The following is an 18,876-nucleotide window of genomic DNA, read 5'->3' on the forward strand; positions in this document are numbered from 1 at the left end:
CAACAAACTCCTTTAGATCTTCCAAAATTCTATGGGAAATTTATTGCATGCCAATGCAAATGAAAAATTATTTATATTTGACCAAACTTCTGTCAGAAGAACTTTGAGATAGAAGCCACAATATGATCAAATTGAAATCGGCCAGTGGACGCGGTCATCAGAGTCATGTAGCCACGGCTGCAGGCTGCCTCACAGGTCGAGAAAAGACTTCCTTATTCACCCTCACGAGGTCGCCACTAACATTACGGAAGACTTGACTTTTGACTCCAATACGGGAACGCGTGGAGAATATTTCAGGGGAGACAACCACAATTGGAATGATAATTCAAAACCTCTGACAAAACAAACAAAAATTTCTCAGTATATTTGCTTCAAACAGAAAATACGACCCACCTGATTCCACAATTCCAACGATTGACGCACGTTAAATTCACACGAATCCCGACCTATATTTTGAGGAGGTAAATAAAACACGGTATTGAAAATATTTTTTAAAAAATGAAAGGTTGTGTGAAACAAAAATCAGAATTGGCTTTTGAATTCCGGACGTGCCTTTGAAGATATCGAGAACACCCTAACCCTATTATACTGCGGAATTCTCACGCTAAAAAAAACGGGGGTTTTAAAAGAAAATAAATGACACAAAACCTTCATACACGCTGCGACAGTTTTCCTCCGCCAAAGCTCGGAAGAGTTTTACAAAAAAAATTGACGGGCGAAAAGGAGCGTGTAAATGAGGCGAGCGAAGCTAAAAACGGCGAGAAAGAGAAAATTGGAAGGCGGGATTGCGTAAAACAGCTGACGGGAGGAATCCGCAGAGAGGAGGGAGAGAGGGGTCGAGAGAGAGAAAAAAAACTTTCCTCGAAGCAAGAGCAGAGTCGGAGGCAGCCGGGGGCAGCGTGCTGGTCAAAGGTGACGGAAAGAAGACACGAGGGGGAGGGGTGAGGAACAGTGCAGTAGCAGGGATCACGGCGAATGCTGGTTGAGACACAGACAGGGGGGCGACGGCAAAGACAGACGTCCACAGGGTGGGAAAATGATGCGGGACCAGACTCAAGAGGGGTTCGTATTAAAGATCCAACAATACCGTGGATACAAGGGGGTACGATGCTGGTTACCCACGATATGTCGCTTGATTTCACACCCTTGCGAGTAGAGGGGTAGCGACTATTTCAAAACCCTGACAAGATGAATCCACAAAAAACTTAACCTCGCACAAATGATACAATATTTCTCCCACACCTTCGTTGAGAAGTGAACACTTCACCGCTCTTTCGCACAGGTCTATCGCAATAAAAGAGCGCGTTCGCCCAGTCTACACGCGAGAAGATCAGACTTGAACTAGCGGTTTATTTCCACACTATATATCCAGTGATTGGTGAAAAGGATTAAGTAAAACTATCCCTTCACACCCTCGCATTCAACGAGACCCGTCACCGCTCTGACGCAAAGTTGTATCGCTCAACAGAGAGAAAATTGTCCTAGTCTGCGAAGTGAGAAGGCGGATAAAAGGTCCGGATATATTTAAGAATTAATGTGCTAAATTAAATGATGAAACACTCACAGAGAAGTGAAATATTCCACCGCTTTCACCCACACGTTTATCGCAATTGTGAGAACATTCGCCTTGTGCTCTCACGCTGTGTGATTGAATTCAACCCTTGTATTTCCGATGAGGGATTTCCGACTTGCCGCTGGCTGAAATGACCAACCCAACAGGAGGCGAACAACAGGGTGATGATGAATAAAGCCTTTAGAACTGATGATATTTAGCAATGATATACCACGACAAAAATTCGACAGCGCAATAAAAACACAGTTGTGCACTTCACTCATAAGAATATTCGAGATGAAAAACGTCCACAAGGATTCACATATGAAAAACGTCCCGATCTATTTGTGTCCCATTCAAACTATTCCACCACCCCGGGTGCTGAGGAGGATCCTAGGCTGAACTCGGGGGAGGATTCTATAAAGGCGGCGACGAGTAGGAGAACGAAAAGGTAGGAAACAGCTGTGGGCGTGGGACGATGCGGAAGAAATCTCTGGCACTCTCTCCACCCACGAAGGATGATGGACCCTTGAGCGCTTGGTCTAGCGGGTCGCAAGGGATAAATATGCAGGCTTCGCACGTCAAACCGAAAAGTGCCGCATCACCAGTGTGCTATGAGGATGGAAGAGGAAAAAAAATAACTGCAGGAAAGCACTTCACGTGACAGGACAGACTGAAGTAACTCCAGGGAAAATTGAAATGGACACCATAAGATTTTCTTCCATCCAACATACACTCACACACACCGGTAGATCTCGGACACGATTTGAAAAAAAAAACCGCACACTGGCAATGGGGATTACGGCAAAGGGGATTATCGGAAGAAAACAAGCGGATTTAAAAACGGACTCAAAACTCAAGAGAGGGTGAAGACGAAGCACTTCATTTTTTTCACCCGGCGTTTTCAAGTTGACAGGGAGGTTTTTAGAAAGCGACTGGGATTAGTGCTGCCTTTAAATGTTTTCACACTAGTGTACACAACATTCTCTCTACTACACTCGAGCTCTCCGCTCCACAGGGAGGTCACAGAATTAATTAAATCACCAGGAAACACGCTGGAGTGGCCACGATATAAAACACACACGATCTGAAAGTCGTCACACGTAACGTAGTAGCCGATATGTGCTATGCTGTGCGTTTTGATTGCCTCTGGAGAAAAAGTATTGGGGGAACCGTTAAAAAAAATAGAAAAAATACACAAGACGTGTCCCCAAAAACAATGAGGAGTCGAGCGTCGTCCTTGGCGACCACGGAAAACCAAAACAGTCGTGCTTCTTCTCAGAAACGAACACTCACGGGAGACGAGTATAGCTCCCGCGGTCGCGAGAGGATGGAATCTAGAGGGAGCGCGCTCGAAGAGAAAAGAGAGAGAAGGAGCTTCGGTGGTGCGACAGCTGACAGCCCGCTGTCGGGCGACACTCAGTGCTCTGGATAGAGCGGCGATATCACACCCCAGCTGGAAGAGGCATGCGTGTATCCATGAGGGTACCTATCTCACACCGTCGCGTACACACCGAAAAACACAATCAAGAGCCGGCGATTTCGTACGTGGCGCTGATACGCGAACCTCGTGTCGCGATACTCCACACACGCGCGCAGTCCGGAGCGTTGACTCAGGAGCGATCGCGCTACAAACGCCACAATAACATGCGCTACCAAAGGGTGAGGGGAAAGAGCGGACGAAAAAGTTTCTGGACCCAAACGCGCATGCGCGTAACCGGCTCCCGCACTCCACGCACACGCTGTACGAAGACGAAGTGGCCGATGCCGCGTGGACCGCGTTCACTACACTACACTACTATATAACGCGTCGGCTCTTGTAACATCAGCAGAACTAGGGACGGGAGGGAAAGTAATGAGTGAAAAACGAAGGCTTGCGTTCGCCTCGGAAACGGGAGGGCGAAAGGAATCGAGGAGTTTTGCCGCTCGGGTGACGAGTGGCAGCACTGTAGCGCGGCCGGTGGGGGGGGGAGTCCGAGGCGCGGGAGGGGAAGTTGGCTTTCAAGGTGGTGGAGGAGGGGGGGAAGAGAACGGAAGGAATACCGGCATGGAGGGGGGGGGGGAGGGGAGGGAGAGAGAGATTGCCCTCTTGTTGCTAGGCCAACCGTCGCAGCAAACAGCAAAGCAGCAGCTTCTTTCTCTCTTTTTCCCCGTCTGTCTCTCTCACACACACATACTCTCTCCCCATCCCCCAACCCCCTTCCTTTCCCCTGCAACCCCCTCCCCTTCCCTTCCCAACCCCCTAACACCACCCCGACCTCCCGCGACAGCCCACACCCAACGTGCCGCATGCTCCTTTCCTTCGCGGGTAGCACACCTTCGTGTGCAGTGGAACTGGGCTGCGAGCAGAATGAGCGGACGGGTGCGGAAGAAAGGGTTAAGAGCTAGAGAACTGGGTGATCCAGAGGCGTAACTATAGCAATATGCTTTGGGGGGGGGATGAGGGGGAATGGGGAAGGGCGATCCCCCACCTTCCACTTTTGAGAAAATTTTGGGAAAATTACCTGCCTGCAAATACATTTTACATAATTTTAGCACTTAAAATTTGGGTTTCATTAAAAGGTTAATAAACGGAGAGAAAAAGGAACGACGAAGTGCTGGACATGGTGGGTGAGGAGAGGCAGCTTTTAGATGAGATACGGAGGAGACAGAAGGTATGGATGGAGTTTAGCGGAGCGGAGCAATTGCTTAGCGGAGAGGGGATGTTGAAAATTGTGTTATAGGGTAGAATTTTAGATAAACGAGGGAGGTGAAGGAAAAGAATAGGATTTTTAGATAAATGGAAAGGGAGTAGGCCTTACAATAAATTAAAGAAGGCAGTGATGGAAGGAAAGGGAGGCTCCCAGATCACTTCTTGAATACTCCATGGAAACCTACCTTAATCGGTAGAGTACAATAATGAATGATTAAAAGGTTACGTTAAAATTTACTAACTGTCAAAACTAGGTCATAGTTTTGAATATTATTGTTATTTCTCTGAGGCTTTGGAGGGGGGATCTATCCCCCTAATTCCCCCCATAGTTACGCCACTGGGGTGATTCAGAGCGGGGAAAGGAGGAGGGATTCCGCAGGGGTAATAGGGAACTCCCCACTTTCGCAATCGCCGGAAAGGTTGATTGTCCTCGCAAGTTTTTCACGAGGTTAGTCCAGTGGTCGAATGCATTCGAAAAGCCGTTATTTTATGCACCTAGTTATGGTCACACTCGCCTAAGAATACGAAAAATGTTAATTAATGCGAAAGTACGCATGTTATTTCGACCCAAAAATGTGATAATATATTTTTTTTTAATTTTGAGAACCATGATTTGCTCTTCTATTTGTGCCCCATAGACTGACGGCCATAAGAAATAGACTTCCGGCCGTATTAAGGCCAGGTTAAACGATATATTGACACGAACGAGTTATTGTCTAGATGTATGAATGCGAGAATAGACGCCAAAATGCACCGTGTAACCACCCAACTTGTGCAAACGCATGTGCAGACAATAGAATCTGTTCTAATTTGATACATGCATTCGTGCATGCTAAGTTCCGGTCCTCCAAAAACATTCATGCAATCAGACGTTAACTCGTGTATGTCACTGTATCGTGTAACCAAGCATTTATAATTGAATAATGCATTCAATAAACCACTATTTTATGCTGATTATTATGGTCATACTTGACTAAGTACACGAAAAATGATGATCTATGCGAAAGTATACGTATAATTTTGTCAAAAAACTGATATACTTAGTGTTCGTTATACTTTGGGAATAACGATACAAATATAGCATGGCCTCGTTTCCGGATTAATTTTTGAGTGATTAGCGAATTAACGATGTGATTAAAATCAAATCAACTTCAGGTAACTTCAGGGAGCTGCATTCGGAGAGAGTGTGGACAGAAAAAGGAGAAAGCAATGAGGAAAAACTTCAGATGGGTAATCGGGAACTCCTTCGGTCCACTTTCGTAATCTGCGGAAATGCTGTTGGTCCTCCGAAGTTGTTTTAGAAGATTTTCAGAATGAATAATTGTAATGACCACTCTCATTTAAATTTAAAATTACCATAGGCGGATTTAGGGGGGAGAGATAACGGGGGCACGTGCCCCCTCACCCCCAATTGGCGCAGCAAGGGGGGGTTTTGGGGGATAAAACCCTCCCTAGAGCTCAGAGAAATTTTTAAGTTTAATCCATTTGACTTATTTGGATCAGTATTACTTATAAAATAGTGTTAGGATTTTTCAAATATCCCTCAGAAAGCCGTAAAACTCGCCATTTTGAACCATTATTCTTAATTTTTTTCTAGAGCAGGGCCCCCGCAACTCCTTCTTACCCTGTTGGGTATGCAATACCCCACACCCGTAAGTATTAGTTGCGCCTAAAACCCCCCCTAGCCTTAATTCCTAGCTGCGCCCCTGCCCCCCCCCCCCCCAGAGGCTTATAAAAGAGGCAAGATTTTTATTACGGTTATCATTACGTTCGTTTTTTCGTGTATTTGGGAGCCTCAATCTTTTAATTTCATATTAATAACATTAATATCAAAATAAGGACAGCATTTTCTACTTTGATTGTTGCTTTTTATTTTTAATCTTAAGTATGAGAATACCTGTCAGACCCACGTGTGACCCCCCAGAAAAAATCCTGGATTCGCCCCTGCTTCGCACCCAAATCTTTCTAAGAGTGCGATTAACTAAGTACAAGCTTCAAAAATAAACTAATGGACCATGTGAACAAAACGTTAAGCAACATATTTTTAACAATCTGAGGACAAAACAGAACATAATGTTAAAATAAAGAGAATAGTCGTACAGTAATTGTTATATTAACGTTATTTTAATCTCAAATATGAGAAGATCGTTAGCCTTTCAGACCCTTGTGCCCCCCTCCGCCCCCAGAAAAAAATTCTGGATCCGCCCTTGAAAAAAAAACGTGTTTTCTTTGAGAAAACGGCACAGCGCTACCGAAACCTGAGTAGGTTTACTTCAAAATAAGTGTTGATTAGCGTCCCGGAGTATAGGGCAAGCAAAATTGTTTGCTAATGCTTCGATATATTTCTTAAATCTTTTGCAGCGCTATGAATGAATACGATTACATTAAATTGATACATGAATGCATGAAAGATTTTTACAATGTTTTTTACAATAAAAAATGAAAAGAATCAAACGACGCGTAAATTAAAAGAATTACAATTTTGCATATCATTCTTAGATGGTTACTCCGAGACGTAAATCAACATAAAAATAATTGAGGTCAAGAAGAAAAAGAATCGAGTAAAATAAGTGTTTTATTTACACTTATGTTTCATCATGAAAATAAAAAACTTCCACCAATTATTGCCAGAGTCGGGGCATCCCTTTTAATCAACGAGGTTTGACCAAGAAAAGTTGCACGCATTTTTAATTTCCCTGAAAATTTCTTAAAATGCTCCTTTAATTGTTTATCTCGTCCACGAGCAGTCACAAGAAATATGATTCCTGCCCTGTTTTACTCGGATATTGCACACGAAAATCCGATATTCTTAGCAGATTCTCACGGTCATACCTCTCTAAGTACTCGAAAAATGTTAATTCATACGAGAAAACACATGTCATTACGACAAAAAAAAACTGATATACGTTCGTCATATTTTGAGAATCACGATTAACAGAAAACAGCCTCGCCTCTAGATTACCCTAAACTAATTAGAAAGATTCCTTTTTTCGTGGTAAGTCATCTTCCCTTTTCATCTACCCAATTTCTTTCCTGATATGCAAATTCGGAAAAACCAGTAGTAATAGGAGAACTGTAGTACTCTTCTACAGTTATAAAAGTAGTCCTCCTTCCACCCCGGGTTTTTCCGTGTCTCCTTGGTTTTTCGTTTAATCTCCCCTCTTTACTTCTGTTTCCCACCCCTTCCTCAAACTCGTCAAATCCTTCCCCACTTCTTCCTCAAATTTATAGGGTGAATCAGACATGCCGCACATTTTGTAAAATAACTATATTTTGTCCTGTTTTGCTCTTTCGATAAAAATAAGTAGTAAATATGGTGAGTAGCCATGTTTCTGACGGACACAAAAAAAACATATACTTTTATTAATCTTTTATCAGCTGTAAGAATTATTTTTATAAAACATTAACTCGCGGGGTCTATCCCGTTTATTGCGGGTGACACGCCGTACCCATAAGGGTGATACGCCGCATACTATTAAAAATGACTAAAACTGGTTTCTACATTCTGCATCTCCATTAAAAAAGAAAAATTGTCACATTATTGAAGTTTTAGGGAAAATAAAACATGCATCGTGATACAGGTTTTGATACAGGTATTTTACTTGTTTTTCAAATTAATAATTCATACCTACGATTTTAATGCAACTTAAATACAGGCTGTAAAACAAGAGCTATGTTTATTTCAATATACAGACTGTCCCAAGGGTCGTGTGTCATTTTTGACCTGTAATTTTAGTAACTTTTCTTCGAGCAATATTCATGAAAATTGGCACACGTATGGGGAAAGGTCCTAAGTTTTGTTGAGTGTAAGCAAAATTTTACAATTTTGACCTTTTGACCTCACAATGTGGGTCCAAACCAAAAATTTGAATTTGATAAAATAATCTAGATAGAAAAAAGTCGGAATTGCATTGACCAATATGTCACTTCTTAGGTTTTCGGATCCGAGAAACCCGAAAATAACACTTTTATTTACGAAAATTTTACCGTTGACCCAGTAAAGTCATCGTCAAGGTCATCAGGGTGGCAAAAGGGATAGCATACCAACAAAGGTGTGGATCCATGGGTTTTATAGGGGGTCCAAGTCATTGGTATTGTCCAAATACCCGTATTATTCACTAATTGACCTCCGAGGGTCACAATGTCATAGATTTAACGTCGGGCCATCATGACAACCTAGGTGTCAAACCATAGGTTTTGAAGGGTACCAAAGTCGTTTTTTCAGTTCATAGATTCGTATAATAGATTTTTTCGACCTCCAAAAGTCATAGTAAATAATAAACATGAACGTGTGAAAACCAAGAAATTTAACTAATATGGGCAATATTATTCCAATTTATACGGAAAAATATTAGTTGAACCGAAGAAATTCAACGATCAGACACTTAATTTAGGAGTTTTTTTTTACAGAACTTCAAAATACAAGTTGAAAAATAATTAAAGGCAATTCATTTAAGTTATAACTTTATCAAGCCAAAACTTCAACGTCTGATACGAATTTAGTGCAAGGCGAGGAATAATTTTGAAGATAAAATTTAACAGCAACATTTAACAGGCTACATACTTATCTCAATATTTGCGCTTTAAAATCCATAAAAGCAATGAAAAACAAACGGGAAATCTCCATTTATTCCCTGGCATCTACTGTGCCCCTGCATTACACATCACCCGCCGTTGTCACGAAACGCCGAAACTAAGGGGGGTGCGCAGTCTATCCCGTATGCGGCGTCTATCTCCAAGTTACCCTAGCTGCCATGTTCTCATGTTCTGTGATGACTTGTACAGACAACGGCTCCATGAGCTGAAAATCGTTTTAGGCATTAAAATAATTGTGGAAAAGGGCATATATTGTTGTATTTTGATTAATAAGAATTCGAATTAATAAAACATGCCTATTACCTACACATCTTCTATATTATTTCTACTGTATAGATACCTTTTTCTCAACTTATACGCAACCAAACTCTACAAATGAGGTACCAAAATGCACAGAATTTATCAGAGAACATGCGACGGCATATCTTACTTCCTAAATATTGCTATTGTTTCCTAAAATTGGTTTTTAAATAATAAAAAAAAAAAAAAACTGTAAATATTCCTGACGTTAACGGCGCACAAACTGATACATTTGTTCATTTGCAACAATATCTCGCATTCTTTAAATAACTTTTATCAAAATGCGGCTGATTCCACACTCAAGTCTCCTGTTGATACGTAAGTATGAGTCATCATGTGCGTTTAGCAGAGGATAGTGTAATTACTTCCAACGTTGTGTTTAAAGAGGTCCTCTGACCTCAAATTGTACACGAACATTCCAATTAAATTTGTACATAAGACCCTGCCTTTTTTTTCTACATTTTAAAATTAGAAACGCGCCTATCTCTCTGTGGACCTGCATTGAAAAGAGCGGGGGAAGCCCGCTGGGATCGGGCGTAGCACGCTCCTACTATCTTTAAAAGTAAAAATGCATTTGATTTTTTCGACCACCACATCCAGTACTATAAAATGGGTTATCTGTTACCTTTTATGTTCACTGCATCCATAACATACACAAAAAACCCTTAAGGCGATTGGAACGTTTCCTTAATAACGTACGTAAAGATCTATGTTTAACTTAGCACGGTTGACCTTGATAATGACAGGCTAAAATTGTCGAGGTCTATATCGGGAAAATAAAAAATATTGAGAAATAGACTAAAATTTTCTTGACAGGTCGGAGGTGTCGAAGGGTGATGTCCGTGCATTAGGGTGAAAGGACAAAGAGGGGTCAACGCAGTGTAAATGAGCGGACAATCAGCGGAGCCGGACAAAGGGGGTTGCCGCTTCCCATCATAAAAATCATCATTACGTTTGGTTATTACTTGCATCATCTATCCAGGGTGTAAATTTCTTGACACAATTTGGCTCCACTCTATAACAATAGCTGGGACTTATTAATCAGTAAACTCTTCGGCCGATAAAGCTAGGTTTACATGGAGAATTATGCGAAACACCCCGCGTGTATCCCCCTTGCCCTGATGGGGTAGTTTCCTTCATCAAAGAAAACGAAAGTCATTGATTGCGATTCGTTACCCAACGTTAGTGTATTCATAATAGACAAATTATTTGGTTTTAGAAATCCCAGTTTAGACGAATGTTAATGGTCAATTTTAACCTCATTTGAAAAAGGCCAGATTGGCGCCCATGCAATGCCACTCCACGTGACGTCACAGGGACGCTATGCGGGATGCTATACGATTACGAAGTTTTACATCGTCTGAGATTACCAATGCATGCATGAGGCACAGAGCTCAGGGAAAATTATCTTAATAATCACGTATTAAAATTGCCTATGGTCGGAATGTTGCCTTCGTTTGATAGGGTATTAATAATCCTTATTTAGGCCAATCGCTACCTGCTAGCAGGGTACTCTGCTACCTGCATCGTAGCGGCGCTCATAGCCTCGCACCAAGGTGGCCTCACAAAGCGGCTGCCGGAACCAGAAATACGTCCCACAGGATTTTCCCAGCATTAACACTTAGCCGTCGCGTTTTCGCGCGCTTGTAAATTTTCACTTTTCATTTAATCGCGAGAAATAGATATCGTCATTTAAAAATCTAAAAGCATGAAATAAGTACTCCAGGAGTACGATTTAGGCAATAAAAAAATATAGGAAACCATCCTATTGAACTTGCCTAGATTCGATTCACAATCAGAACTACTCGTTTTTATTTTGTCCATAAATGCCAATTCTCTTCCTTTCACTTTCCCGCTAACCTGACATCAGTACACCCAACTCAGAAATTTGAGTTGGAAGAATATTTCTTCCGCCAGTATGAATTTGAATGAAATATTATTTAATTTAATCTCCTGTATGGTCGAAAAAAACGCATCAATTTGGAATACCGAATCCAATTTTTTTAATGGTATAAATAAGTAGTCAAAAATTATATTTGATGTATGGTACAGGATTTTGCAATCGTTGTTAATAGTATAGGCGATGTAACATCAAAATCTTTTGCTGTCTATCGCCCGCTGCTAAGAGACATCGCAGTGTCTCCTATCCATCAACTGGAACCATCGTGCCTCTTGAATTTTTTTAATTATCTCACTACTTCACAATTCACCGTTTGGCATATTTAATTCTACCAATAAACCCTATTCCTCCCTCTCCTTAGTTTACCTAACATTCTGTTCTCTGACACCGCTTTCAACACCCCATCCCCGCTAATTACTACGTCCATCCATAGTTCCTTTCTCCTCCGTATCTATTCTAGAAGCTGCCTCTCCTCACCCACCATGTCCGGCACTTCGTCATTCCTCCTCCTCTCCATCAACTTCACCTTCTCCATTCTTCTCCACACCCACATCTCAGTGCCTCCAGTCTTCTCTCGTCCTCCTTCCTAATCCACCCATTTTCAGGGCTTATTTTAAATGGCGTCACAGTTGTGATGTAATAGTGGGAAAAACCGCATGATCCCGACCGAGGTAGGGGCTGAAATACATTACGAGTGTATGAAAATAAGGGCAAGAAATAAGTTCAGTAACTGGAGAACTTGATGCCGGAAATATATGCATAAGAAGACTTGATTTTATTCCCTATATATATACTCTTCATACGGGCATTAGCTTCCCCATTCCTACGTCGACGTGATTATAAATTTGAAGACCGAAATTACTTGACGAATTATACCCAGTGCGGAATTTCGGCACTGTGAGAAAAATTTCATGTAATTCATTCAAGATGACCATAGCAAGGAAAATGATATCGTTAAAATATTTTTTATTTTATTTATTCTTATCGCCGCGAAAAAAGCGCATTTGAGTCCTTATCCTTAGTTCCCTTATGCCGAAAATGTTCCCCAACTCACCTTGTTTTTTCACTCCCAACTCTGAAATATTTAATCCAAGACTTCCGCAGGCGTTTAAAGGAAGGCGGTTGACACTTGCAGGGAAGAATACGGATGCATTCACACAGTTTGGGGACCACTCGGACGTATCCCGGCCAAGAGACTGAAACAGGGGACGCGGTGTCGTAAGGGAAGAGAGACGTTCGTTCATTACGACACCATTCGAGAAGTTGCGCTCTCGTGGTGCTGAGCAAAGGAGGTGAGTGCCCTTTCAAAGAAAATATCGCGCGCGCTAAGGAATTACAATGGAGAAGTTGAACGCTCCCATTAACATTTAATTGTGGCAATTGGAACCGAGTCGGTGTCAGTATGGCAAAAGCGCTGTCTTTCTCTCAGTCTCTGGATTTACGGAGAATTTTCTGCCCTAGTCGGATTGAATTTCACTTGAAGGAACTCGGCATTCCATCAAAATTGTGGCCAAACCGTTCGTTTGGACAATTTTCCAAGAATCTTTCACCGAAGAGCGGTTTCATAGAAAATATGTTCTTTTCCTGGCAAGACTATTATAAAATTAGTACATATTTAAATATTGTTGTTGTTGCCATGTTACCTCTTGATGATGACATGAAAAGGTCGAAACCGGTATAATTTTTAATAAATACTGCGTGGATTAAAACAGAGTTTATTTTTGAATCTATCAGGGAAACAAACACTTGAGAAGGAGATGAGTTCTTCAAAATAGGACGCCTAGTGGCGGTCGATAAACGACGCCAAAATGTAATAGTGTATAGAGAAAGCCAAGCAAAGAAGACTTAACAGAAAGAAGAATCTTACAACAGCTAGGAACAGAAGCACAAAAGAAAGGGAACGCATGTCAAAACTTATACATAGACCATATACACTCATAGCAGTGAAGAGTGGGCAATGACAGCAACAGTGAAGTCAAAGGTATTTGAAATTTTTGCTAAAGAGGAATGTATATAAAGGTGTATTTTTTTAAATAAATCTCATGGAACTCCAGTATATTTGTATAAATAGTAGATCGGTTTCAATATATTTCTTGCATCCTGATCCTGAAATAAAAATAAAACGTGTTTTAACCGCAAGTGTGATCAGTGGCGTAGCCAGGAATTTCGTTCTGGAAGGGTCCAAAACTAGGGCGGAAAATTTTTGTTAAAACAAGTTACTAAGTGGAGGGTTTTAAACTAATTTTAACACTTTTCATAATCGAAAAAACTTCATTTGTAGAAGAAATATTTTGTCAATTCATGATTTTTCAATATTTAATTTCTTCTATGATGGGAAAAAATTATGTTTTTATATTTCGGGGGGAGAGGGAGGAGGGTCCGGACCCCCCCTGACTACGCCACTGAGTGTGATTGCACATCGTGGAAAATTGCGAGTATTTTTTATTATTTTAATAAGAACGAAGAAGATCGAAAGGATCAACCGAGAGCCGCGTGAGTATTTGAGGAAATTTTGTGAGAAGGAAAGAGCAGTCCACTGAGCAACCTTAGAAGAGGGCGGTGAAACATAGTGTCATCAATTTGATGTGACACGACTGTCCGATGAAGAAAATCATTGAAAACGAAGTGGGCGGCAGGAACTGGATAGGAACGCCTCGGATCAAATAAATGAAACAAGCGGTGGAAGACGCCTTAGGCAGGAAGCAGGTAAGTCTAACAACATTTGTGGATGGGAGAATAGGGTGGTTTCCAATTTTTCATTGTCTAAATCGAAAGATCCTGGAGTACGTATTTCACGCTTTTAGAATTTTAAATGACGATAACTATTTTTCGCGACTGAATGAAAATTGAAAACTTTCAAGCGCGCGAAAACGCGACGGCTAAGTAAGAATGCTGGGAAAAGCCCGTGTGACGTCATTCTGGTTCCGGCTGCCTGCCGCTGTATGAGGCCACCTTGGTGCGAGGCTATGAGCGCCGCAATGATGCTGGCTGCTTGCAGGTAGCAGAGTACCCTGCTAGCAGGTAACGATTGGCCTAAATAAGGATTATTAATACCCTATCAAACGAAGGAAACTTTCCGACCATTGGCAATTTTAATAGGTGATTACTAAGAGATGTTTCCCTGAAAACTTTGCCTCATGCATGCATTGGTAATCTCAGACGATGTTGAACTCCTATCTACTCGTATAGCATCTATGTTCCTGTGACGTCACGTGGAGAGGAATCGCATGGGCGCCAATCTGGCCTTTTCCAAATGCAGTTAAAATTGACCATTGCCATTCGTCTGAACTGTGGTTTCTAAAACCAAATAATTTGTATATTATGAATGCACTAATGGTGGGTAATGAATCGCAATCAATGCCTTTCGTTTTCTTTGACGAAGGAAACCACCCTATTATTTTCTACCGGGGACGCTAAACTCTTACGGGGTCACAAGACACCCTGCAGATGATTAATGATCTGCTCGAGGCAAAAGGTTGAGTTAGGGGAAAAGCATGCGTATGAAACATTTGGTACGCAGTTCTCATGTCGAGGTTTTAATTGGATACGTGAGGTCTAAACTCGGAAAACTAATGTCTGCTTGCAAGAAGCATTAATAATCATTAACTCTACACTCGTAATAGAAAGAGAAACGGTGTTTGACCGAACAAGGATTAATAATAAGAGTTATAATGCAATATTTCCTCAGAAAATTAATCAATTTCGTAAAAACATTGCAGTCGTTGCGTACGATAAGCAATAGGGCAGCATGACCTATTGTGAGAATAAGATATCTAATTTTACGTAACGCTACGCAATGGATACAGAGCTATATATCCCCGAGTTATCAGTATATTTGAGTCATAGTCCTGTTTATTTAAGGTTTCATGAAGATTTTATATGGCTACTACAATTTCATTCTCTTACTTATACTGTTCAAATTATTCTTTGGCGCATTGCTCTCTTTTATAATCTAACCACAATTACCTCAATAGAAGAGTAATACAGTACAATCATCCATCCAATGCCAGACCATCTCCGCTGATTTCTTATCTCTTTCATGTTCTTTGATAATCGGGTAGGCTTGGTGGAATCGAAGCACACTACTAACAATAATCTTAGTTATACTTTGAACTAACAATAAGTTCATTGAAAATCACTTCCCGTTCCGACATTACGACTTATCTCTTCAATACTCTATTTTCGTTACCTTCCAATGTCTTCATCATCAATAAGCAGTCTGCCTTGAATCCATAAGTTTATTACATCTTCCCATCTTAAATAACACATTGCTTTCCGCATCACTTGTAGAATAGACAACCGAAACGTATGTTTTAACTTACCGCACCTCTCTCGAATCTAAACATATTTCTCACCCATAAAAAGGATAATGAGGGATTTTAATAACTTTTCACTTGAAATATTCATTTTCAACAAACATATTTTGCACCCCTAATCGTTAATTGATAATTATTACTTAATCACGAAAAGAGTAAACTAAAATTGTTTACCAATTCATCAGCTACATTTTTTATGCTTTTACGTTGTTTTTCACATAGTAGCGATATTTTTTTCATTTTCGCTTTCTCAAATCATGTGAATTCTGTTCAAGGATTTCTTGTCCCGACAGAAGAAATCAATAACCTAAGTGCTCTGTCGTTAATGAAAATCTCAAATCCACTAAGATTAGCATAACAATGTTATTTTTCATCCTGAGACGTCTTCTTCTTTGATTGGCGGTTTGAGTTAACAAAACAAGAGAAAGCGCAATAACGCAAATGACGACGAAACTGCTCATTCCAAAAATGTCCCGCAAATTCAAAGCCGACCTAACCTAAAGCTAATTTTCACTTTAATTAATTAATTAATTTCTTTATTTCAACACCAAAAACGGCGTAAATTGCTTTAACATTGGCTGTTACTTAAATAAATAATATCTAAAAGATATCAAACAATAACACAATAAATAAAAACTAACAGAAAACAAAATTTTTGAGGGGCACTATGGATTAGACAACGGTGATTTTTAACAACGCTCCGAGCTAATGTTTCATTTGTCCGCCGCCGCTAACCTGCGAGTACTAAAATCTAACGCTTCAAGTGCTTCCTATGGTTAATTCATTGCAAATTATCTCTTTAAACCTGTACTTCGGCTATTTCCTTTGACGGCCACTTTTATTCAACCCGTTCGGTGAGCGCGTAATGCATGTTTCGCTGTATATAAATGAATTTTACCGCAATCCATTCACCTGAAGCGAGAGAAACTACCTCAGTGAGGTGACGGATACCAAACGCTACTCATTATTCTTCGCTTCCCACGCACTCCGTCAAAACTAGAGCGCGCGGCGCCGTAAACCTCATTTGAACCTTATCGCCAGCGGAATATCGACGGTGTTGCCCAGCGACGTAGCTTTATCCCTCGGGTCTCCAGTAGGTCAGGTCAACCTCTCCATTCCCGAAGACGAAGTGAAAGCCATCATCGCCGAGGAATACTTAATGGGCCGACGGGGTTAATTTCTTGCGGGATTCGAGTAAAATTTTAAAGATCGGCCACTGGTTATCGGGGAGAAGAAAATATAACGGGCGGTTCAAATATTTAAAGCTTCCGCGATAACCTTCCTAATCGGACGACGGAGATACTGATTATACAATTCGGTCAGCGGCGTACCATCTGGAAAATTGAAGCGGGATGCAGATGCAAAGTCTGCTGAGATAAAGGCTCACGTCATTTCAGTGTCCTCAGGGCGGACAAATGCGATTTGGCATTTAGTGTTTTTTTAACATAAAATGCTCCATATTTTGTCTTTATTTATGTGGATATTATCCTGCTCCCCGCCTATACATGGGCATTATAATGGATTTTATTGAAGTATTACGTCCGTACTATACACAACGGAAGATCTCTGAACAATAAGTTAGCACAAGTTATAAAGGTGGCAAGGGATAGGGTACGCCTGAATACGAAAAGGCTGGCTGAGAGTGGTATTTGATGCAGAACTGCGTCTCAACAATCCCAGATATGGTACGGTATTTGAAGGAGGAGGTGACCGTCTGCTAAGGTCATTTCAACATCTACATAATACCCCGCAAGCCGCCTAAAAGGCGTGTGGAAGGGGGTGCTAGGACACCAGCCGTTTACAAATAAAATGAAGTGCTCTACGAAGTTGGGACTAGCGTTTATTAAAGTCCTTAATGGTTCGAGGGAAAAAACGAATTCCTATATCTATCCGTTCGGCAAAACATCTCTCTCAATTTATTGCTTCTGTCGGACCTGGATATATAGTGCGGCTGTAATATTATGTTCTCCGTGTCGCTCTTAAAGATATACATTCTCAATTGTACAAGCAATCTAAGCGCCACGAGGGAAAGGTGTGGAAAAATGGATGGAGAAAAACCCGGCGTAGGATAGTTCATAACGAAGGACGCCAAGGGGACCACGGCTTAACGTCCCATCCGACGGACGGAGTGTTGCACTTGAAATGTCCTCCACATAACTTTCAAGCAGAGATCGGACGGTCTCTATCTCATCCGCCGCCGGGATTTGATCCAGGGCCCAAGGGGTGGAAAGCCAACACTCCAGCCACCACACCAGCCCTGTTGAGGTTATTTCGAGCCAAACGATTCTCTGTCCAGCCGGAAGGCTGGAAATCGTTTTATTGTCAATTTGACGAAGTAGGCATTTTCCTTAAAAATTTAATTTTTAATCTGAATTTGAAAAAAATATGGATTAGATTTAAATTTAGAGTCCAAAAACTATTTACGGTATTAACAACTTCATTTTAATTCAATTTCGTTCATTTATGTGCGTCCTTTTTTTAAAGCGACAGCTGTAATGCCATAGCAACTTGGCGAAGGAGTTGGAGAGATTTTTGAGGTTGCCATTCATCGGCGCAAGTTGACACGAGACTAGTGTCGTAGTTGTCGTGCTCCATGCGCATGCATTTCGCTCCATATTTCTCAAGGGGGGTAGCAACTAGCCAACAAACAGTAAATACTCAGTTTTCGCAAGTGAACACAAGGCGACTCATGAGTCGATGAAAGGAAAGCAATCGAATCCCGAGTATAATCAGCATTCCCAATGCAATCTTTTACGCGTTTTACCGTCTCTCTGGATTCTCTTCTATCAAATGGAAGATAGCGTAAGTTCTAACTGTACTAATGGAAATCGGGTATTACTATGCAACACCATATCGAGGATATAGTATTCTACATTTTCAAAGCTATTCTGATAAAATATTAGTATTTGGAACACAAGTCCATATTACGCTCAGTAGTAATGAAAATAAATTTTGAGCCGCTAACAATGTCTTCTATGTAACTTCGGCTTCATACTTCATTTTTTTCGTTAACAGCTGGAGTCATAATATCCCCTGCCACACACTAATTGAGGCGGCTTGCAGGATAGTATGCAGATGTAGGTGTAGATAATGTTGATTAGTTACTTGGAGTGTGGGTCTTTAGGAATTAAATGCAAAATTTTGGTCACCGTTTCGGTATATTTATATATAGGTACCTACATCATGGCATGTTTTTTTGAAATATATATCATTTATTCTTCAACTGGCGTCAAATTTTTATCAAGGTAACAATCTAACGATTAGCGAAGTTAACATTTCGAGTAGCTTTCACAGGAGATGAAAGAAGTTAAGTTTCGTATAATCTCCGTTAAATTAAATAAACTTCATTTGGCGTCAAATTTTTATCAAGGTAACGATCTAACGATTATCGAAGTTGACATTTCGAGTAGCTTTCACAAAAGATGAAAGAAGTTAAGTTTCTAATGAATAGCACCGGGCGTAACTTGGTGGAAATCCATAATCGCAGGAATAGAAGGATCAACAACTTTGCTATTTCCAC

General features: G+C 40.9%; 1 protein-coding gene across 3 annotated transcripts in view; it reads right to left on the bottom strand.

The window, feature by feature from the left end:
• The window catches only part of LOC124163225, a 794,093-nt gene that overhangs the window by 622,721 nt on the left and 152,496 nt on the right, over nt 1-18,876 (bottom strand). The window lies entirely within an intron of this gene.

This window comes from Ischnura elegans, chromosome 8 (genome assembly GCF_921293095.1).
Source record: "Ischnura elegans chromosome 8, ioIscEleg1.1, whole genome shotgun sequence".
Lineage (NCBI taxonomy): Eukaryota > Metazoa > Arthropoda > Insecta > Odonata > Coenagrionidae > Ischnura > Ischnura elegans.